This window comes from Dryobates pubescens, chromosome 6, assembly GCF_014839835.1.
Source record: "Dryobates pubescens isolate bDryPub1 chromosome 6, bDryPub1.pri, whole genome shotgun sequence".
NCBI lineage: Eukaryota > Metazoa > Chordata > Aves > Piciformes > Picidae > Dryobates > Dryobates pubescens.
This window is the reverse complement of record NC_071617.1, coordinates 16,416,932-16,440,911: the sequence shown is the minus strand read 5'-3', so window position 1 is coordinate 16,440,911 and position 23,980 is coordinate 16,416,932. Positions and strand designations below refer to the sequence as shown.

At 44.1% G+C, this 23,980-nt stretch overlaps 1 protein-coding gene across 3 annotated transcripts in view; it reads left to right on the top strand.

Moving 5' to 3' along the window:
- Positions 1 to 1,676: 1,676 nt before the first annotated feature.
- HIVEP2 (HIVEP zinc finger 2) overlaps positions 1,677 to 23,980 on the top strand; it is a 151,084-nt gene continuing 128,780 nt past the window's right edge. For all 3 annotated transcript variants that reach the window (XM_054162666.1, XM_054162667.1, XM_054162665.1), the window contains exon 1: positions 1,677 to 2,482. The gene's annotated coding sequence lies outside the window, so the exon portion shown is untranslated. The remainder of the gene's footprint in view (positions 2,483 to 23,980) is intronic.

Sequence of the window (23,980 nt, the reverse complement as noted above, 5' to 3'; positions counted from 1 at the left end):
TAAACAAATCCTAAACACTCCTGTCTCCCACTGACTTATTCTGACATGACATCACTATCACAAGCCCAAGGTCAATGTTTACTCAGACAGAATAATTCCAGTCAAACAATACTCAGTGTCAGGAATGACAGTGTCACTTACACTGAAATGCAGGAAAACAAAGACAGACATGTTTACAAACTTAACAAGGAGCGTGCAACTCTTTGTCACCTGTGGTTTAGTCCTCTTAGTATTGAATGTGCTGGAAGAAGCAAACCTTTTATGTACCAGAAGCCATCAGTTATCACAGAAGCTTGTGCCTGTATCACTTGAGGTGAGTCCCAACACTGTCATGCACCTCCTGGATTGAGCACAAGGAATCCCTGTAAACTTATTACTAGATTCTGTGCCTTTATCTTGCCAACTCCAAGCACTGAATTGTTAGTATTCCCTAAAAGATGCAGGAAGGACTTAAAATTCTTAACTACCAAAATAATGAAGTTCTTTGCCCTGCTATCTGCCTAAGAATTACTGCTTTCAGGATTTATGTGTACACTCTTTCGTTTTCATCCACAAGGCTAAGATTCTTTTCTTGATGTGAACCAGGGTAATAATCTCAGGAGCTAGTATGACTTCTTATGTCATAGTGCCAGCACTGCGACTTGGCGTCACCTTACAGTAGCCTTCAAATGCAGTTCACTGGCTTCCCCAAAACGAAATTATTTGGCTCTTAAGTGAAGTCCTGCTTCGCAAAGCCGAGCTCGCCCCTGTACCGTTGCGAAGCCAACCCAGGCGAAGTCGAGAAGGGACCCCCGAAGCGTCTCGAAGAGGGAATCAGGCGGGTGAATTTTAATCTTCGAGCTGCCATGGCAAATTTAAGGCAGACAAACGCTTTCCCCCATCACCTCGCCGGGGTTTAGCTAACTTAGACCCGTTGCGAGCAGTACCGGCGCCGGGTCCCGCTTCAGCTACGGCTGACAGCAGCGGTTGGTTCGCAGGCGTGAGGATGCGGTGGGATGCTCCCAGGAGGCGCCAGCGGCGCCTCGCCCCGCCGAGAGGGCATTCCCGCTGCAGCGCCCCTATGCCGGAGGCAGGTCGGCTGCGGGGCCGGGAAGGGGAGGCTGTGCGGGACACCGGCCCCGACACCGGCCTAGCCCGGCCCCGCCCCGCTACTGGAGGTTGCGGACGCTCATTGGCTGCGGGCGGCCCCGTGAGCGGCGGCGGGGAGAAGTGGGGGCGCGAGCCCCGGGGTAGCCGTTAGCCGGCATGAAGTGGCGGCCGCCCCGGGCGCCCCTGGCACCACCCGCCCGCCCTCAGGGAAGGCGATTCGCCGTGACGCTGGCGGCGAGATGCTGTTAAAATAATTGCCTGTGAATGCAGCAGAGCCCCGGGGCGGCTGACCGCAGGCGGACTCCCTGCCCTGCGGGTCGACGGAAAGCCCGGCTGTGCCGGTGTGCTGCACAGCCACTTTTAAAGGGCCATGTACCAAGTGGTGAGCCAGGGTCAGTTTCGGGGGCGCCTAGCTGGCATTGAGTGGGCGCCGCCGGCAGGCCGGCTGTGCAGGCGCGGACAGCGGCCGGCACGGGGAGCCCCGACGTGGTATTGTTCTGCCTGACAGATAACGTGATCTTGACCAGGGAAGAGCGAGGGGGCGGAGGGGCCGGGGGAGGGGAAAAAAAAAAGGAAGCGGAGGGAGGGGTTGAGGGTGGGGGGTTGGCAGGAGGATCCCGCGTCCTCGGAGGAAATTCTCAGGGCCGGGACGACGCGCGGCTTGTGAGCGGCAAGTCGAGACTGGCTCTCCTGGGAGTTCCCTAAGCGGCGAGGGGGAGGGGAGCGGCGATCTCCGCCGGCGGGGAGAGGCCGCGGCTTCGCCCTCTGAAGCCCTGCCTCCTCCCTCCCCTCCCCGGCTGTACGGCAGCGCACCTCTCCCCTCTCCCCACGCCGTCTTGCACACATACGCACACACACACACGCAACGCGGGCGGGCAGCGCCCATCGCCCCGCGGCCGGTCGCTGCCGGTCGCGCCCCGATCGCTCCCCGCCGGCGCGCGGGGGGACCCGGTGACGTCACGGGCGGCGCGCTACCCGCGCTCGCTCCGCGCTCGCCGCCCTGTAAGTTCTGTTCTGGGAAGTGGTGCCAGGAATAGCCCGGCAGAGCTGCCTGCAGCGCGGAGCGCGCCCTCCCGCCTCGGCCGGGGCGGGCTGCGGCTCCGGGCCTCCGCCTCTCCCCCGTGCAACACCAGCCCCTTCGCCACTGTCAGGGTGATGGTGATGAGCCTTTCCAAAAAGAGGGAGAGAAATGACCTGCCTTAAGATAAATGCGTGAAACGGGCGCCCCTTGGCCGCTGGAATATCTCTGTCTTTATATAAAGAAGCACCGCGAGCCACCTCACTCCAGACAAGCCCTTAGCCAAGAAGCAACAAGAGCGCCCGGCGGGATCAGCAACAACAACAGCAAGGGCACCGGGAGGGCTTCCCTCCTTCCTCCTCGGTGACTTTCCAGGTGAGCAGCAGCGGCTGCTGCGGGCAGCCCCCCCACTCCTTGCCCGTCTCTTGCTCCGCCGCTCATACCCTGTCACCGGCACCAGCTGACAGCCGCGCCGAGCCGCCGGCTGGGGGCGGCTGCCGGGGGTCACTCCGGTGGCGGGGCCCGGGTGTAGGGCGCCGCGGGGCCGGTTTTCGAGCCGCGGCGGAGAGGGTGCTTGTCGAGCAGGGGGTCTGACGCCAGCGCTCCAAGTGCCGCTCGAGCAACTGTCGGCGCCGCCGCCGGGCGACCCCCGGCCCTAGGGCTGCAGGGGTAAATGCAGGCGGGGGAGGGCGCCGGCGGGGGAAGCCGGCGGGGCTGTAAAAGCGCCGGACCGGTAAGTCACCTCTGTGGCGGCGGCTCTGGGCGCTGGCAATCACCAGCACCGTCCCCGGGGCACCACGGCCGGCGGCCCTTTCCTCGGAGCTGGCGCTGGAGGGGGCCGAGGACAGGCCTTTGTCGGTGACACGCCGTTAGGAAATGTGGGGAATACCCAGCTTGTAAGTGTATGCAGATGAGGAGCAGGCAGCCTTGCGTAATCCCCTCCTGTGGCGGGGAATGGGCTTGGTCACCGCCGAGGAGAGGCACTAGCGGGGGGCCGCCCCACCGGGGCTCTCTCAGCGGCCTCCGGCGCCCTGTAGGGGGGGGCACCCTTGGTGGGGGGGGGGGAGCCGGGGCTGGCCGGTGCTGCGGTGGGCAGGGCGCTGGGGGTAGCGGGGTGGTGGTGGTGTGGCTCTGGCTGGAAGCAGGTCCTCGCGTGGGGCGCCGAGGGGGCCGGCGGTCACGGGGGTGTGCATGTGTGCGGGGAGACCCGCCGCCGTGCCGGGGTGCGCGTGTGTGCGAGAGTGCGTGTGCGCGCTGCGCCGCGGTGACTGTTCCCTGAAGTGGGTGGGACGTTGGCCCGTTCCGGGAATGTTCCATGACGTGTAAACGCCACAGGAAGGGGGTTAACGAAGGGCTCGGCCGGGGCCACGGCCGGGGCCACCGCCGGGGCCCTCCCTCTCCCCCCCCCGCTGCCCGCCTGCCGGGCTGCCGTGAGGGCAGCGGCGGGCGGGGGCCGACGGCGCGGGGGCTGCCGGGGGCACGGTCCCTTATGTAACGCGGGGTACGTGTGCGGCCGGCGGTGATTATGTAAGCGGCACGTCCGCGCCTGTCGCGTAGGATACCTCACGCCGGCACCGCGGCGAGAGGCAGGCAGGGACACCGCGGGCTACCTTGCTGCGTCTCCGCCGTTGGGAGTAAGCGGGGAGGGGAAAGCCCCGGCTTAGCCCGGGTGATGCCCCGCACCAGCGCAGTCCCCTCCGATCTCCCCGCTGGAGTCTGGCAGGCGTCACGACTCTCGTCTGTGAGAGGGAGCCTTAGGCGAAGGGGAAGAAGATGATGTCTGTGCTCTAGGTGGTGCCCTGAAGAGCCCCGACCGCGGGAGGCCCCTAGCGCCTCGGCGCTCCTGGCCCAGGGTCTCGGCCGGTCGGGCGCCGGCCAACACGCCTTGTCTCTGCGGGCAGGCGGCCGGGGCTCGCCCCAGGACAACGATAAAAGTCCTCCGAGCTTGATTTCCGAGAAAAAGAGTTTTCTGGTTTTTTTCTTAGCAGTAATGGTCAAACGTTATTTTGAGGTGATTTTTTTTCTTTTTAATTTGTAACACAAATCCATTTTTTTCTATGATAGAAATTAGTAGAAATACTAATAAGTCTCAGCAGAAATATTCAGCTAAACAATTTCCCTTCTCTCATTTTAAAATGAAGTGAACTTTAATATAAAACCTGTCTAGTTTTGTACTTTATTAAATAATACAGAAAATATGCTTACTTAGTCAAAGGTGTTATTTTTGTTTCTTTAATACATTTAAAAAAATTACTGTGAATTGTTCTGGAAGAAGTAAATGAGGTGGTCAGGGTGGCAGAAGCAAGGCATTTAATCGCTAGGTCTGTGTTGCTTCATGGAGCTGTGTGTGCAGACGGTACCTGCTGTTCCATGTTTGTGCAGCTCCTAGCACAAGGGGGCTCCGATCATCATTAGAAGCTCTGGGGACATGGATTAATTACAGTAATTGCTAAATTAAAAGAACTACTGGTCTGACAAGGTACAAAATCAGCGGGCCCAGTTTTTAAATTCTGTTGTTGTGAGTTACCACTGACTACTCGAAGAATTTGATCCGCATGTTACCAGGACACGGCGTGGAATCCTCAGTATTTTGATAGTGGAAATGATATGCAGACATGCTAAAAAAGTGCATCTGTTTTTAAAGATAGGCGAGCCTCTGCCAGTTCAGTTTGCAGCATGTGGAAATATTTGTATAGATACATGTAACCTGGGGGTTATATTTATTTACAGTTAGGTGTTAAATCTTTCCTTATCCTTCCAGTCAGGACATACGTCTGAAACTTCATGTTTGGATTGTCTGAAATTTTGTTATTTTCTTTTCTTCCCTCCCCCCCCCCCCCGCTTTGCCTCATTAAAAAAATAATGTTTTGGATTAGGCTGAGGTGACTTTTTTTCATGCAAGTCTGAAAACGCTGCTGCTGTCACCTGTAAATACATGAATGTTGGTGTGGTTTCAGCTGTGCAAAGGTAGCAGTGATATGGTACAAAGTCAGGGTGTTGTTACTTTTGTCGATAGTGTAATCCAAGTTTTTAATGTTTTGTTGACTTCATTTTGCAATGGCTACTGAGCATAGCATTTATGTACATCCTAGCTGAGGTGACATGTTAAAGAATTGTTGCTATGGATAATAATAAAATTGAGCAGCGCTTGTCCTAAATCTCAAATGTAGAGGACTTTTAATTATGTATCTAAGTACAGTTGTGTGGCAACAGTGCAGAATGCTTCTTTACAAAGGCAGATTTTTAGATTCTCAAGTGACTAGATTGCCTCATATGTGAGATCTGTTTACAAACCTTCTTGTTACTATGAAGACAAAACAGAAAGCCATATGCATTCATGTGGTCCTTGCTGAATAATGGTACATGTGTCTGCTTGAGTGTTTGGCAGTGTATCGTGTTTAGTTTATGTGGTGGCACCCTACAAAGCCATTCTATTTTGACTTTTAACTATTTCTAATGCCATGGGCTGGACTCAGTTGCATGAGTACACTTAGGACACTTGTCCTCGTGTTTGTAACTAAGACGGACGTTTTTAAAACAGGACATTTATAGTAGAGCATTTTGCCCAACTTGCTTGCTTATTCATTTATCAGATGCTTTTTTATTTTTTTTTGTTAAGAGTTAAGGTGAATTTGGTTTAAACAAAAGCAAAAGTAATTTCTTCTATTTTGCATGTCCCTCTCCCCATCATTTTCTAGTCTTCAGCAGTGGTAATTGGATTTGATGGGGTTGGACGTGATCTGTGGAGGTCCCTTCCAAACCCTACTGATTCTAGTTACTGTTACTACTTTTGAAATTTAACCACACTGGGTAAGGTGATGGGAGTAGATGATCTGTGTGTCTGGCAGAAGTGGTTTACCTAAAAAAATACTGCAGTGCTTGCCCATCAAAGAGAAAAATGCTTGCCGTTTAAGAGTATTACTGTAGAGTGTACAAGTCACAGTTACGTGACTTGTATTATGAAATATGGCACACCGTCTCCCAAATTTGAGTGTGGTGAGGCTTTGTAATAAGTTGTGGTTGGCTCTATTGATAGTTAACCATCCAGCTCTATAAGTATAGCCCAGCAAGTACTAGTTCTGTGGTGTTCTCACTTGATTCCAGGTAAATTGCCAGAGCTGAGTACTGACTTTCTCTGCCTGTCTTAGGTCCTAACATAAATCAGGCCCCGCAAAAGTTGATTCTTCACATCAGTGGCCTTCACACAAGGTAAAGAGAAGAGAATGTTTTTTTCCATCTTACCTTAGTCATTGAGAAGAGGTGAATCTGACAGTTAAATTATTGTTCCTCTTAGTAGGAGGAATGCATTATTATTAGACTTTACGGGCTAAAGTCTTCACCAAGAGTTAATTGCCAATACTCTTTAGAGCTCCACAGAAGTGTTGAGTGCAGAGGTTGCATACCTTTGATACTTGAAAAAGGTCTGATAAGTTTTGAAGAAACTGCTTTAAAATTCTTTTATTTAAAGAGGCAGGTTATTTTTTCTTAATAGATTTCTTAAACAGCATCTTTGAAGTAGTATGGTACAGATTAAAATAGCAGTTTTGAAGTTCCTTGGTTTTCTCCTATAATTTACTTCGTGTTCTTTTTTTCTCCTTCAGTAGAAGGAACTATCTAGCAGTTCCTGAAGAAGTGAAGAAACAGCCAAGGGGAAGCGTCAACTAGATGGAAAGTGGAGAATAGTATGATAATTTTGGATGTTACATTTAATTAAAGAACAAAAGTTTCAAGTTGGCTGTGCCATTTTAATAGGAAATAGCTGCTTTGTACGGTCTCGTTTCTCTTTTTGGAGCTTAAACAATTTTTTATAAGCCTTTGCAGCAACTGTTCTATTTCAGCAGGAAATATTAAAAAATTGATTAATTTGGGCCTTGTTTTTCATATTCAAGTGGAATTAGGTCTTGTAAAAGTGCTGGTCTAGCAGTAAAAAAATCTATTGTAAATAGATGTATTAGAAGTTTTTCCATGATAATTAACTAGTGAGCCCCTACTTGGGCCTCAGGAAATCATCAGTGAATTTAAAGAATATACTCAACTCTGGGAATAGGTTTACCCTAAGCACTCATTTGTAGTAGTCCCCAGTAGTCTGTCTCAAAAGGTTGTGAGCACAGATAAGGGGTGAGAGATTATGGGTATGGGTGAGGGAAGCTATCTGATGCAGGCATTTCCAAATCCCCAATGTGAAATACTCAGAAGACATACAAGCTTTGCCTATCAAATTAAAAGTCTCTTGTCCATTTTTTTTCTTGTTGTTGTCCTGTGATTAATTTCTCACTATCATTAATAGTCATAAGAATTACTTTTTGCTCTGAGGAAGCTTTGTGGATTTTGTGCTTATTTTCATTTGTCTTTCAGGCACATTTTGTACACCTGCAAAACAGTCACTCTCTGGTCACTGTATGCCAGGCTAATAGCAGTGGAGTGTGAACCACAACTGTTCATGGTTGTAACATCGCTTGTGTTTCTCTATTTCCTTGTTCTGTTCTGGGCATGCCTCTTTTTTACTGTTTTTTGAAACTGAATATTGCCTTTTGCTTTTTCATATTGATGTATGAGTAAGCAAAAACCTTTATGTGTTTTTCTTTGGGGGGTGGTGTTTATTCCCTCCCCCCACTTCCATTTTCTGTGGATGGGGGTGTTAGGACATAACCTACCAATAAATGTACCACCTAGATGGTAGTATTCTTAAACAGTGTACCAAAGTAGATGTAATTGTCACAGAATCACAGAATGGTGATTATGCTGACATGAATAGTTTGTATAGCGATTACATCAAATTTTCTGATCTCATTTATGCGTATTCTACCTCTGTCAGTGTAGACGTGGTCCCAACAGCAAAGTTACTTCTAAAAATCACATAGACACTATAAGTAATGTAATAATATAGTTGTTAAGGGGCTATGGCCACTTCATGCACACATGGGTTTGTTTTGTTGCACTTCAGTTTAACAGAAAGTTATTTTACTGTTTTGATTTTTCTTGTGATTTACAGTGTTGCCCTAATAAGCTTACAGAGACTGAAAAATGCAACTCTCATATAGAAGAAATTTCAGGCTACACACACAAAAAAAAGAAAAAATATTTCTGTTCCTAAAAATGTAAATTTACTTAATTGCAACTTAAGTAATAAACTTAATAAACTGCTTCAGCTTTGGCTGAAATCTGATTTATGTCAGCTGCCAAGGAGGGGGGAAAAGGCATGTACAGTGTTTTTTTGGAAGACATACTTTTATTGCTCTTCTGTAATACAGGAGGAGCTCAAAGTTTGATTGCTACAGGAAGTTTCTTTTTTTGTTAGTGGTTTATTGGAATTTCCATACAAAGGAAAACAGATAATTTGTGTGTATAGTTCTGCTTAATAGAAAAGTGAAAGCTAGAGGAACTAAAGGGAATTAAAATTCTAGTGTCAGGTGACGCTTTAAAGGTAATACAGTGAAGTAGGGTTTGACCTTCATAAGAAAACAGTCACGGGGAAAAAAAAGGCAGTTTAATTGTAATTTATTGTGAAGTTTAGAGGTTTTTGACTATGGAGGTTAGTATTGCTGCTGTCCTAACTGGACTAACTTTATCCTCCCCAACCCATGCTTATTTGCCTGGAATTTTCTTCTGCTGGGCTTGGTCAAGTGGATCAAGTGATACTGGTTGCTTTCTAGTAAGAAATTTTAAAAGCTGGGAAAAAACAAAGTCTAATTACATGTTGTTGGGTATGATATCATCTCCGATAATTTAGTAGAGCAGGGTGCCTCATTTTGTTGAAATAACATTTAACAAGTAGTTTTCCCACAGAGTGGTAGCCACTTAGGTGGAAAGGAGCTTTATATTAAAAAACAAGAAAAAAAATCCAACAGGACAGGATCAGGATTATCAGAATTAGTCTTACTACAGTGTGGGTTTTGGTGGGATTTTTGTTTGTTTTGGTTTTATATTTTTTTTTTCTTTCATTTAAACAAGATACATGATCTGGTCTCTGTGTTTATGGATTTTGTGTTTGTGATTTGCATGAAATCAAAATGTGTAGTGTGTCAAGAATGAATTGCATGAAATAATAACTGATGTTGCCCTTCCTTTCAACAAGAAGTGACACTCTTTAGTTGGAATAAAAATTTAGTTCAGACCAAAGTCAGTATTCAACAAAGGCTAACTTGCAAAATCTATTAACAGTCTTCACAGCTCAGAGTGATTTGAGTGTAGTCTGTTCACAACAGTCCTAAAAGTATGTGGAGTTTCACGTTCCTTGTCTTTCAAAGGCAGACAAAATAGTTCAGTTAGCTGGAAAATACATCTTCATTTGCTTTAAATTTTGTCAATTTATGTGGGGTTTGGAAGTGATTTTATTTCCTTCTGTCCAAATATTAGCAATGAGAAAGGGATGCCCTGGAGAGCAATACAGGCCCCTGGTTAGCTGACACCTGCACATGCTGACAGTGTTTAACGGAATCCTCTGTTGCACTTTTGAAAACTGATTCATCTTGAGAGTGGAATTGCTGAAACGGTTTTGTTAACGTTGTAGAAGAGAGAATTGGATACAATTCATGGTCTTCTGTAACAATATAGGTAGACTAATTTTGATTTCTTCCCATTTAAGATTAGTTAGGCTTATTAACACAGTTTCTGAAGCTGCTTATGGGGGAGGGGGGGTTCCCTGCATTTGGCTGAGATAAAATAGTTTTTCAGTGGAAAAAGATAGTTATTTTTGGCTGGACATTCATAGACTACTACAACCAAATTCCCTATCCTATTTTAAGTCAATAAAAGTTGCTACACTTTGGTAAAGGTAGGATCTAATTATGAATTTGGAGACCGTGAAGTTGGATATCTTGATGCTGTGTGATATGATAGTCTAGTTTGATCACCAGGAGGGGTCACACTCTCAGAGTAATGAGATTGTACCTTATAATCTCTGCAAAGCTATGCAAATACATTTTCTTCCAAAATTCTTAGTTAAATTGTGTCAAACAACTTGCAGCCTGTTCCATTATTTTGTACTTGGTCCTACAGTACTTGCAAAATTCCATTAAAAGTTAATGGATATTTTCACAGTGTTACTTGGCTACAATCTTTGTTTTCTTAAGGCTTAAATAATGGATAAACTACCTATATTTAATTTCACGAGGTACTGTTGAATCATGATGCTGGCTTAGCAAAGCGTTGCTAAGACATCTGAAGAAATTTGTGATAAGTGTAAAGTGTTAGTGAAATACAAACTTAACGATTTAGAGCTACAGTGGCGCCAAATACAGGGCTGCTACCTCTACAATAGGTTGGTATGGTGGTAAAATGTTGGGATAGAAAGGGCAATAAAGTTGGTTTAGTGAGTTATCTGCCATATTTAATACATGTCATATTAAAAGCCCTAATTTTAAAAAAATTCTGATTTACTTAATTACTAATTAAAAAAATATACACAAGTTGTACTTACTTTTGACCTAATTTTTCATAGTGGGTAATGTTAATTTTTGGTGAAAAACTTGAGAATCAGCCATGTGTTAGTAAAACTACTACGTATTTTGGAGTAATTAGTAGGGCAGTTTTGATTTGGCTGTGGTTTTGTAAAGGAGTAAGGTTGTAAGTTGGAACTGATACAGTAGTATGAAGGTTCCTCTAGTTCCTCTCTTTGGTTTGATTTGTTGTTGACGACTTTGGTTTTCACATGTCAGGAGGCAAAACGATGAGATGTAATACCTTTATTTTCCCTGCTTTGTTACTAGCTCAGCTCACTAATAGTTGAAAACTGTTACCATAAAGCTGTTCAGTAGTTCCGTTACATTAGTGGTCTCTGTGGACAAAAATTCACCACTCTGTATGTTTTTATTATGAACAGGCTTGGCAGAGAGGTGCTAAAGTAACAAACAAGGAAATGGAAGCATATCAGATTCACCAAAACTTCTCTTTTGGAACAAGGACAAGGTGCATTTATACAGCAGCTTGGAAATCCTTGTTTTGCTTCTGGATTGTACAGATTTCAGCATCCAGAGCTGATAAACCTGAAACATCCATGATACCAGTTTGGCCTGGACACATTCTCTTGTAAAAGAAATGCGTGCAAGGAGATGAACCTCTGCTTTAGTTTTGGTCTGTGTGATGCTTTACAGCAGTGTGTCCCTGGGGTCTTTTCCTGTTCTTCTGTAGTGATAATGAGGTAACTGTCAGTGGATGCACTCCTTCCCATGCTCCTCCCCATCACCCATTCCATGGCAGGAAAGACACATGTCACTATAGAGTTCCTTTACACACACCTCTCCAAAGCTTTAGTGTAGCATATTTTCCACAAATTGAGTGACTATGAGGGAAACCTCTTAATTTTCTTTCTTTCTCACAACCTTAGTAATTGAAGAAGAAACCAAAGATGCGCAATACACATTTTGGGATGCATGCTGGTTGAAACTGAGGCCCAGAGGGCAATTACAATTGCCTTCAAGAAGTTATTTGTATCAGATCAAGTCTCCCTCTAATATTAAGTCCCCAACCTAAAGAATTTTAGTACTAGAGCCTTTGAAACCCCTGTCCCATTGCAAGTTGTACAAGCATATCTTGATGAATAACTAAGATGGTGCCTTCTATCTGATCTTGGATACAGTGGTAGCATCCTCTGACTTCTGTTCTTTCATATCTCCACAGGTAATTTACACACAATGCAATGCCTTCTTATCTTGCTCAATGTTTGCAAGTTTTGATTTGATTTAGTTGCAGTATTGTTTGATCCTGGTCAGTAGTTCAACCAACTTAAGTAGCAAGCATGGGAATAAATGAAGCCAATTTTGACTAGTTTTTTCATAGTCCAGTGGGTTGTCTGACAAGTCAAGGGTGTAACAGATGATCTAGCTGCTTACAGACTAACACAGTAGGCAACAGCTAGTTTTATTACATAATTCAGACAGTGTCACATTCAGATGATGGGATTACACCTGTGTTTTTATCTCAGCCAAAAATGCAAGTTCTTTCTAGTTTTGCCTTACTGCATGAAGAAATACTTAAGCATGCATGTATAAGCATATGCACATACACTTAATGTATGTTTGTGTAGTCACAGATTTTGCTTCTAGTCATGTCCTGTCTCCTTCACAGTGCAGTATACCTGGAATAACTTCATGAAGGCTCATGGTTGCAGATCTGGCTTACTTGTCACTGACAGGTTCAACTTCTGCTATTATTTAAATATAAAATAAATTATTTTAAATAAACATTTGTATTGTGTGTTAGCATTTATTTCACAGGTGTGTACATAGATGCATATACATAGCCACACTTTGTTACAGCACTGACGTGACTTTATTATGTTCATGGTGAACTGCTGTCATTTCACTGTGGTGCAATGGGTATCAGAATCTGCTCAAGTGATCTTTCTAAAGTGTTACTGACTGCTGCTAGGGTACATTGCTGATACAATGAGGCTAGCAGCAACAGTAACAGTATGGGTCATTTTGTGGCCTGTGACTGAGTCAGCCAAGGTCACATCTTACAGGACCCTGAAGATGATGTCCTTCTAAGTTTAAGCATTTTGAATTCCTTTAATACTCTGTTTCTGAAGGACATAATCATATCACTGTTAGTGTAGTCATAAGGTTGAGGATTGTTTCTGAGGCCCGGTTATTGATGGCACATGACGGTCAACTTGTGTATGGGGCTTGTTAGCCCTCCTCTGGTAAGACATCTGTTTCATCATCATGGTTGAACTAGTGGTGCCAGGTCTCACAGAATCATAAAATGCACTGGGTTGGAAGGGACCTGTAGACCCCTAGATCCCCAAGTAGATCATGTTGTTCAGAGCCCCATCAAGCATGACCTTGAATATGTCCAGGGATGGGGCCTCTGCCAGCTCCCTGGGCAACCTTTTCCAGTGTTCCATGAACCACATAGTGGAGAACTTCTTCCTGATGTCCAATCTGAATCTGCTCTGCTCTAGTTCAAAACTGTTGCCCCTGGTCCTATCACTACAGACCTGGTACTGGAAAGCTGCTGTAAGGTCTCCCTGGAGCTTTCTCCAGCATTTGGCCTTGTTAAGGCCCATATGATTGGCCTCAGCCCATTGATCCAGTGTGTCCAGGTCCCTCTGAAGAGCCTTCCTCCCCTCCAGCGATCAACACTCTCACCTAACTTGGTGTCGTCTGCAAACTTACTGAGGGTGCTCCCAATCTTCTCACCAAGATCATTGATATTAAACAGGAGTAGCCCCTGCACTGAGCCCTGGGTAACACGACTTGTGTCCAGCCTCCAACTGGATTTAACTCCATTCACTATCACTCTCTGGGCCTGGCCATCCAGACAGTGTTTGAGCCAGTAGAGTGTATACCTGTCCAGGCTTAGGGCAGAGTACTTACCAGTCTCATCACCCCAGTTGGATAGTCTGTAGCAAACTCCTGCCATGATATCTACCTCCTTGGCCTTCTCCTTGATTCTGACCTACAAACACTCAACCTGGATTTTCCTGGTGATGTCTCTAACCTGTGCCCCAGGGAAGCAGCAGACTTCCCTGTAGGATAGATCTAGTTGGCATGTGTGGCCCTCCTTTTTTCTTAATACAGGCAGTCCTAATGCATGGAACTGTCTCACTGCAGGCAGCTCCCTGGATGGACCCTCATCAATACCTTTATTTGCCTGGCCCTTAAGTTCCAGAGCCTCCTACCTGTTATGTAAGGGCAACTGGGAAGATGAGGGAGTCTGGGAGGGGATTTGCCTTTCTCCCCAAACAGGCACGTTTCCATTCCCCCTCAGCCAGCTCTGTTCTGCTCCCTTGTCCCTGAGGACTGTTTCCCAGGCGGTCTTGTTGACTAGCTCCCTGAAGAGTTAGAAGTTTGCTTTCCTAAAATTCAGGGTCCTGACTATGCTCCTTGTCTGGCTCACATTGCTGAGGACTGAGAATTGCACCAGTGCATGATTACTTGCAGCCCAGGCTGCCTCCAACCTTGACATCCCTGATGAGCTCACCTGCATTGGTGACCATCAGATCCAGGATTGCATCCCCTCAGGGTTATCTATTTCCTGTCTTAACAATTTATCGAGGCAGTCCAGAGTCTTATGGATTGCCTAAAGCTTGCCATGTTACTTTTCCAGCAGCTGTTGGGGTGATTGAAATCCCCCAGCAGGACAAGAGCCTGTGAGCATGATGGCTTCTGTAGCTAAAGAAGGCTTCATCAGTATGTTTCCCTTGCTCAGGTAGTCTGTAGTCTATACCAACCACAAGTTAATGTGACCAATATCAACCAATGAATTGACTACCTGTGTAAATGGCATCATGCCAAGACTTACTGTTTCTTGACTTTCAGTGGCACTGAATGGAAAACCATCTTGCCCTTGTCTCACAGTTTTCTAGTTGGTGCCCCACAGCTGAGAAGATGGCACAAAACTCTGTTCAGCACACCTCGTGTTACCATGTGAACTGCTTTGTCTCTTGTGAATAAAATGAAAACTCTCATTTTGGATCAAATCCTCACTTCAGTAGAAGTGCAGAATGGGAAATTGTTACTGATTTTTTTCATCAGATAGTAGTTTGCCATCAGTTGTAGATAGAACTTGTACTGCTGAAACAGTGTTCCTCGTGACTGTGTCAGGCTATAAATGGAAACGTTCAGCATGTGAGGTTTGTTCTTCATTGGATATAGTAACACTAGGTGAGAATATTGGAAAACTTGTCTACACGGAAACAGCCTCTGGATACTTCAGGCAGAGAAGATACAATACAAAAGGCACTCTCAACAGAAATCATTGTTGCATTGCCAGATGGTATAAGGTAATCTGGAAAGAAAGAGTAAAGATATATTATCTACCCCAAGGTGCTTTCATTGTGATTTGAATATAAAATACATGAAGTCTTAGGTGCAAGTGTTGGAACTGACAGTGGCTTAGAGCTGTGGTTTTAGCCTGTGTAGTTACAAGCTACTGAGAAAGGAATTTGCTGGATTCCTGAGGGCATCACAGTTCCAGCAGCGTTTGTGAGCTTGGAACTTGGACTGCACCTTACCTTTCCTGTATGCTTGTTTCCCCAGTGAAATGCCATTATCTGGGTTTGGAACTGCTTACTAAGATGTGAGAAACTTTCAGTTTGTGCATGATACCATTTTGGTATTTTACTGTTTAATGTGGTCTGATATCTTTTAATCTCAAGTGGCATAATTTCAGATTTATCTCATTTGGTTTTTTTCCTGCTTCTGGCATGGTTCAGCATAAAAAAAAAAATACAAGAAAACAATATTTACTATAGATATGCAAGCTTCCAGGGTGATTTTCATTCTAGTGTAACCTGCCTGTCCTACATATCTAGTCCTCCCTCTGAAGCCTAGTAGCACCAAACTGAATTTGCTTATTGCTGATAAATTGTTTTCTCCTTGCACTTGCCCATTTTTAAATGTAACTTTGAAAGACTCTTGCAGCTGATGGATTGATTAGAGCTATTTTCTTATTTTAAAAACTATAAGGAAAATAAAAAAGGAAGAGGAAAAAGCCCAGATGAACCAAAGCTTATGACATGATTTTAGAATGTATAACCTTGGGGGAAAAAAGGGCCAGTTATTGGAGTAGTTCTTGAGTAACCTAATAGTTTGATAAGCATTCTTGCTTATTTAAGTTGCTGTTGGAAACATTCCACTTTCAGATTTGTGCCTTACTGCGTACCCTGAGGTATGTGTACAACCCACTGTAATTGCACAGTTTATTATTTTATTAATGAGAGCTATGATAATGTGTTGGCTCATGAATTCCCTCCAGTCCAGGTATGGTCTCCTAATTGCCCAAGGTTCTGCAATTCCATCATTTGTTGCAGCAATGGTGATGAAAAGCAAAAGAAAAGCTTTACAAACATGGCTTAAAGACCTCAGACCTTGCCCTACAGCCTCTATTTGGTGTGATATTGCAACCAAAGGCTGGAAGGGTAGGTCGGACCTTTTTAACATATGTCTAATGAATAATTATAGAAGTGGCAGAAGGAAATTCTTAGTGCATACTCCCAAGTACCTGAGACTTTGCCAGCTGGAATGAGAGGGTTACACACTTTAATTTGCCTTCCTAACCATAACAGAGCACCCCTTAGGATTTCTTTGATCTGGGTCTCTCCTGCCTGCCTCTTTGGCTGAGCGGCTGGAAGACTTGCACTTTGTTTGCTGTAAGGCACACAACAGTGAGCAAGCATCTGGCATGCAACAGCAGCTCCTATTTTTAATGAGCCTCAGGGGTAGCAGGCTTACTAGGGTGCTCATTCCCATGTTCGGGAAACTCTTACTGTGTGCATGTGCTAGATTTGTAGTACCAGAACAGGGAGTAGCACCAGTGGAGGTGTGGTCTGTGGAGGAGTTGGGGAAATCCAGTTTACTCCGTAACTCTGGAAACAAAACTATCCTGTTTTTGCCATGGTAAAACACCACAACCTCAAACAATTAGCACTTCCTTCTTACTGCTGTCCAGCTTTACTGGTACACTGGAAACTTCTGACCCTGGGTTTTAAGATCTGGGGAGCTCTCTGAGGACATCACGCCAGCTTGGGGGACTGGGTGACAGTGAGTTCCCACAGAGTGTCACAGCTGACTGCTTTCTGTGGTGGCTGGTATGGTTTTACACATCTTCTGAAGCTGCTCTTGACTCTTCTACAAGGGCTTTTTGTAGCTGTAGACCTTGTAGCTTGCTGTGGCAAGGTTTTCTGGTGGGACAGATGCTATATTATGTAGAAAGTCACTGCATTTTTGTATCACTGATTTTTATTTATTCAATTTGCTGTTTCTCTCCCCGCTTTTTAATGTAAGCACATAGCATAAGTGCAGAACTTGGAATTGATACTGGATTTGCCTTTGATAGATTAATTTTTATATTTGTGTATGTGTACACTAGGGGGAATGGAATGAGGCTGGAGGTGGGGAGATTCAGGTTGGACATGAGGAGGAAGTTCTTCACCATGAGAGTGGTGAAGCCCTGAAATGAGTTGTCCAGGGGGGTGGTTGAGGCCCCGTCCCTGGAGGTGTTTAAGCCCAGGCTGGATGAGGCTCCGGCCAGCCTGATCTAGTGTGGGGTGACCCTGCCCATGGCAGGGGGGTTGGAACTAGATGATCCTTGTGGTCCCTTCCAACCCTGACTGATACTGTGATACTACGATACTACTGATTAGTGTGTGCTTTCTGGAATTTTAGTGAACAAGATTTTGCCATTTGAATTGAAATTAGTTCAAAATACTGAAATACTGTAAGGGAAAAAAGCCTGTGAAAGAAGATCTTTGAAAGGAAAAGTAAAAGCCTTCATAAACAAGGTTTCGTACTCACTGGAGTACAATTTTGGTTTCAAGTCAGTAAATGTGTTTTCTGTATCTAAATTTTTTTTTTTTTTAAAATTTATATAATCAGGTCAATTTGGGTGAAAGTGCTATTCCCATAAGGAAAAATATTTATTCTAAATATTATTGTTGCCTAGGATCTTGTTGAATTCATGAGATACAGAAGCAGTCACGTTGATTTAATATTTTAAAGATTTATATAGTGTTTTCCTGTTGTTTCCATGAAAGCAATTTCAATAAATATTTTAGCATGTGCTTTTGGTTCCATGAAATTAAGTTACCTGCTGAAAACTGCAGGTTCTTAAACATGAGTTTCAGATCTGCTTTGACTTGAATAGATATTTGAAATAAACTAAATACTTGTGCAAGCCCCAAAATAACAGCTTGCCTTTTCCCCCACTTAGCTTCCAGGACTTTATGTGTTTGTCCAAAGAATCTGTAAGTCATTATTTATAAAAGATACAATGACAGGGTTTGGGTTCTACTTAGCCATACCACTTTCATAGATTAAGTTGCATTTTTTATGTGCGTGTATGTGTTACCACATATACATACAATGAGTATGTACACTTGCACCTCCATGAGTGTATGCATGTGTATATGTATACATGCACAACACACTCACGTAGTAACTTCCACATTTTATGTCTGTGGACACTTACGCACGACTGGGATTGTGCCATTTGAAATGTAAGGTTTATATTTTCATCCTAAATTCAATCCTTACAACATAATCACAGTAACGTTATTCTCTTTGCAATGCAGTGTTTTTCCAAGTAGCTTCTGAGGAGCTGTCTGTGTGTCCTCATGTCTGGACACCCCCTGAGGTATGTGGGGGGGAGAGACCAGTGGTGGTGGCAGAGGCCTCCTGGGGCAGGAGATCATGGCATGGGGCAGGTGAGTGTGGTAGATGAGAAGACAGATGATGGGAGCTAGTTCAGGAATTTCTGATCGCTGCCACTTTGCTGGTGGTTGGATTGTGTCCTTCAGTGGTGGGCAGTCTTTAATGCTGCATCCCATGCACTGCCATATTTAGAATAGAACAGAATAGAATAGAACAGAATAGAATAAACCAGGTTGGAAGAGACCTTCAAGATCATCACGTCCAACCTATCAACTAATTCAACCCACCTAATCAACTAAACCATGGCACCAAGCACCCTATCAAGTCTCCTCCTGAACACCTCCAAGGCTCACACAGTGGAAAACCAGGCCCCTCACTTCTGTTTTTTGCCACAGATATTTTGAAGATTAATAATTACCTCCCTCATAAAAATGGCACAGGATCTTTTATTTATCTTGTTACATGCTTGTGGTGGGACAATTCAACAAAAAATTTCGATGGGTTTTCCACTTGCACTTCTCAAACACTCCTTCACAGGTATAAATTTCTGAGTGATACAATATAGTGGCTTTGTTCTAGGCATTGCAGATGGGTTGTAAAGGGTAAAACTATAACTGAGTTTGTGGGAGTCTGTAAAGGTGTTAAATATTTGAAGGTGGCTGACTTTCAGTTGTTTTGGCATATGTATTTGTACTTACCACAACCAACTCTTGTTTTGGTGTGGAAAAGCACATGTTTTCATCAGCACACCAAGGCCAATGACAGTGAGGCTGATGCACAGTTTACATCTGTCCCTTTGCTTTAAGTTTCAAACTTCAAATGAAAAAACCCAACCCAACAAATACAGCTACTTTTAAAACACAAGAGCCATGTTTGGATACAAAGTATCCTGCAAAGAACATATGCCACTCTCCCACCCGAACCCGTGGTAGAGATGGTTTAATACCTTTTTTCAACTAACCTAAAAGTAAGATACAATTACCTGAATATTAACTTCCAGGATGTGGATGGCTGTGTGAAAACGCTGCTGTTCTTTATTATATTGTTTAGCCTGGAGAAGAGGAGGGTTAGGGGAGACCTTATTGCTGTCTACAACTACCTGAAGTGGGGGTTGTAGCCAGGAGGGAGTTGGTCTCTTCTCTCAGGCAACCAGTGCCAGAATGAGAGGACAGAGTCTCAAGCTGCACCAGGGGAAATTTAGGCTGGAGGTGAGGAGAAAGTTCTTCACTGAGAGAGTTGTTCGCCATTGGAATGGGCTGCCCAGGGAGGTGGTGGAGTCACCGTCCCTGGAGGTGTTCAAGAGGGGATTGGATGTGGCTCTTGGTGCCATGGTTTAGCAGTCATGAGGTCTGTGGTGATAGGTTGGACTTGATGATCTTTGAGGTCTCTTCCAGCCTTGGTGATACTGTGATGCTGTGATATTCTCTGCTCTTTAACAGACACTATTGCAGTAGGCAGCCACAGATGTGTGAAAAATACCTGTGTGCCAGTGCTGAATGGCTACACAGCCTGGCCACGTGGTGCGGTTGTGTCATGCAGTAATTTTCTCACTATGGGCCAAAGTACAAATTGTGGGTGCATTTAGTTCATTCTTGCACATGAGGCTAAAACTAGTTGACCAAGATTATTCTGAGTGAGTGTGGTACTGTATGTGCAGATTTTGGAAAATCAAATGGCTCTCATGTCTTGTTTAGGTGCTGTGCACAGTGGATGCATTCTTGGAGTCCTTTGAAGGTCTTGTCCCACTTTTCATTCTCTTGGGAGAACACCGTTACTTGCACCCATTGATGTGTATGATATGGGTTGGATTCTGATCCAGCACCAGGGCCAGATTCTGATTACTTTGCTCTGATTGAACTAATCCAAATTGTCTTTGCTGAAGCTAATGCTTCTTTGATTTGATGCAGAGTTAAAGTCAGATTTTCTTCCTCAGATTTTGTATTGTATACTGCAAATAACTGCCAACATCAAAGACTCTTTTTTCTGCCCCTCCCCCCCCCCCCCTTTTTTTGGTATTGAAAAAAATCCTGATGATTAGTATTCTAGTGAAGACCTTGAGGATCAATTCTTCAAGGTAGAAGCAGAATAAAATATGTATAAAACATTATCTTCTTGTAGTAAAATGTTCAGTATTGGTAAGCCAGTGGTGCTGCATATGTCCCATGAAAGTTACTATTTATTATGACTCTAAGATACAGACTAGTTTTAGCTTGAATACTCTCAGGTACTAGAGCTGGAAGTCTGACTTCAGTACCCAGTGTGACCACAGGGTTGTTATTGCAGAAACATACCAAAAATACTCCTCTTCATCTAGTGATGAGAATCTGGGAAAGCATTTTCCAATCCTCTTGCAATCTGTTTCATTGAGGTTTGTTAAATGAAGTACCTCTATTTATTTGAAAACCATTTTTGATCGAGTGGAGTATCGCTACTGTCTTATTCAGTGTACAGAGAAAAACTCTAGTGGCCTGGATGCTAGAGGTTGTTGCCAGGACATACTTACTGTGGATTGACTGCATTTGTCATTGTCTTTTAACATGTTATTCATAAACTAACAAAAATGTGTCTAGAATGTGTCTCACGAGTGAGAATGTACTGCAAGCTTGTGTATCCCCCTGCCCCAGGGAAGTATCAACTATGACCAAACTGTTTCCTATGGGTGGTTGCTCAGACTGCTCTTAAAAGCTTCCAGTGGTGGAGACTCTGGAACCTCCCAAATGGTCTTGTTTGGATTCTTAACAATTCCTTCCATTAAAAAAAAAAAAAAAAGCCTTTCTAATGTTTAACTTCAGAAGATAGTAATAGCAGGTAGGACTGCAATCCAGGTTTTCCCTACACTTGCCACTTGCTCGTTTTACTTAGGGTCAAATGGGCAGCCTGTGAGATATTACCAAATGCTGAACTCTCACATGCCACTACCCAGCTCCTGTGCCTTTTTCTTAAGGCAGGCCCTTATCTGTTCCAGAAAGGCAGAGACAAAACTGAAAAGCAGCATGTGTATTCACTTTGCTGGGTTGTTACCCGTATCTGACAAGGGAATCCTGTAGTTTTACACTCTAGTTGTGCCTGAAACACATTCACAAAACTTGTTTACTCCATGGGATCCAAAAACATGTAAGCCTTGATTTCCAGATGCTTGCAGAAGTATGGACTGTAGCGAGAGCTTAGTGCATTTCTATAGTGTAGTAATATTCCTACACAAGCTGTACAAGGAAAACAAGAGCAGCACGGCTCCTGAGCAAATATTGTTTCTAGTCACATACGATACTTTGCAGCTGAGCCTGGTAACATGCTGCTTAGCTGTTTTGCTATGCAAGTGCAGAGAACTGCTGTTAGCAATAAAGCCACTGCTGGTTTCTCCTCCAGAACCTCCCTCCTTGCAGTGCATTGGAAATGACTGAACTTTGGCCCTCAATCTGCTGACACCCTGAGGGAGTGTAAATGTAATGACGTCTTTGCTTGTTTCAGCTGCACAACAGGAAACGCTCATGGCCTCCCCTTCTTCCTGCTCTGAGAAAGTGCTGCTTTTTTATTTATTTATTTATTTTTTAATTTTTTTTTCCCCTTCTTCCCCGCCCTCCCTTCCCCTGCAGTCTAGTGGGCTGAGACCTAGTTTCAGGTCTGTGCTCGGCAGCCAGCTGGTGCTCACACGGGGGCCCCGTTGCTGCTGCCTCCTTGCCGGTGCAGCCCTCCCTATTGCTCTGCTGTGGTGATGATGCCAGAAATACAAGCAGTTTAATATTTATTTTTTTTTTTCCCCTGGAGAAGTGTCTGAGAAGAGAATAATTATGTGGCAATGGCTTGCTCCATGGAGCATGTCACTGGATACAGCTCAGCTGCAAAGACCAGGATGGTCAGGTGATGATTTGCCTTGGGGACACCACATCACTTGCGTAATATAGAGGACAACCCTGTCAGGTGGGCATTGAGAGATCCTGGAATACAATCCCGATAGTGCTGAATAATGCTGAATGTACAGAGTCTGAACAGATTTCCTTGCCTTGCTGGGAATACGGAGGCTTGGTTCTTGCAGAGCATTGACAGGAAACCTGCTTAACCCTCTCTGGCTTCTGCTTTTACAATTTGTAACCAAAACAGGGATATGAGTAAGAATGGTTATTGAGAAACACAAGCATTTTGCAGCTGACTCAGGGAGGAGGACTTCTTCTCATCAAAGTCAGCCAAAACAGTAAAGCAATACAGCGTTCTGGCAAGTGAAATTAATTGAGTATTCAGTTGTTATTCTCTAATGATTGAGGGGGGAGGGTTGCTCTTTTAAAAAAACTAAAACTTGTATGCAATAGGAATAATGTATATTGTGGGGTGAGAAGAGGCACTGAGTGGTCCCGAGTACAGCATCCTGAATTTGAAATATTTAATTAACTTTGACTGTAAACAATGCAGTTGCTTATTAATTTGTTTAATGTTGCATAGGCATATTACTTGAGGAGCAGCTTTTGTCTGAGTTCTCTAACAACCAAGTTCTGATGTACCTCATTAATTTATCACACTGCCTACCTAAATAACTGTTGTTTTTAACAAGCCAGAGTTATGTAACATGAATCATGCCTGGTGTGATGCTTGCAAGCAGGAAAAAGCAAGAAAAAGCAAAGAAATAGTGGCACTCAGCCTTTTGTGGACTAGGACATGGCTGGGTTTTGGAATTAAAATACTGTGTGTTGGTACTTTCAGACATACAGACAAGGTCCAGTTATTCATTGTGAGGATGTGTCTTGAAACAAAGTCTTGGAATGGGAATGTTTAACAGACAGAAGAGTGAATTTGCTCAGGCATGTGCAGTCCTTGGAGGTTTTTGTATATGTGCATTCCAAATTCCACACAGCCTTCCCCCCTTCATCCCCCGATCTCCCCAATTGTTTTTCCCCTGGAAAACCACTATAGAATAATAAATGGGAAAAGTCTTTTAAATGGAACTGGTTTCATGTGTAAAAGAAAATAACTTGATGAGCTGTGATTGCCCCTATAAAGTGGTATATAAATCTCTTCTTTTAAATATGCCCCTATAGGGTCATTAGACATGTATGCAATACAATAGTCCTCTGTCTCAAGAGATTTTACAGCCAGTTTATGGAATGGGGATGGCTAGTGATTATATGGATACATTAGAATAAAAGCAATTGATTTTTAGTTAAATCTTCCTTTAATAATATTTCCTTGACAATTACTCAGTTTTAATCTTCAAAGTCATTCTGAGTTGTTAAGCCAGGGATGACTTTTTGGTTTAGTAGCATGGATACAAACAATAATATAAGGAAATAAAGATGTGAGAATAACAGGTCTTTAGGAAAGGAGTGGGTATAATGACTTTTTAGGAAAGGAGTGAGAATGAAGACTTTTTAGGAAAGGAATGGTTTAGTGCTCCTGAATTCCCCATAAAACTATCCTGTTCCTTCTCGTTTAGACCAAATACTTCTGTGCTTTTCCTTCTGTTCATCTATAAATGAAATAGTTATGAACTTGGTGTAGGGTTATTTACTACTGTATTCTGAGATCTTACTGTTATTAACAACAGATATTTAAGAATGAGTGCTGATATTTACGGTGTTAATCACCACCCTACATGCATATGTACACAGTGGCTGATTATGCATTGGTACAGGCAAGAGCTGAGATGCTGTAATGAGAAACAGTTACATCTGTAAGTGGCTTCTGTAGCTAGCACCACTGCTGATAATCTCAGCACAGAGAGGAAGAGATGAACAAGCACAGACAGAAGCATGTATTTTCTCACACGGGAGGCCATTCAGGTCACGGCCAA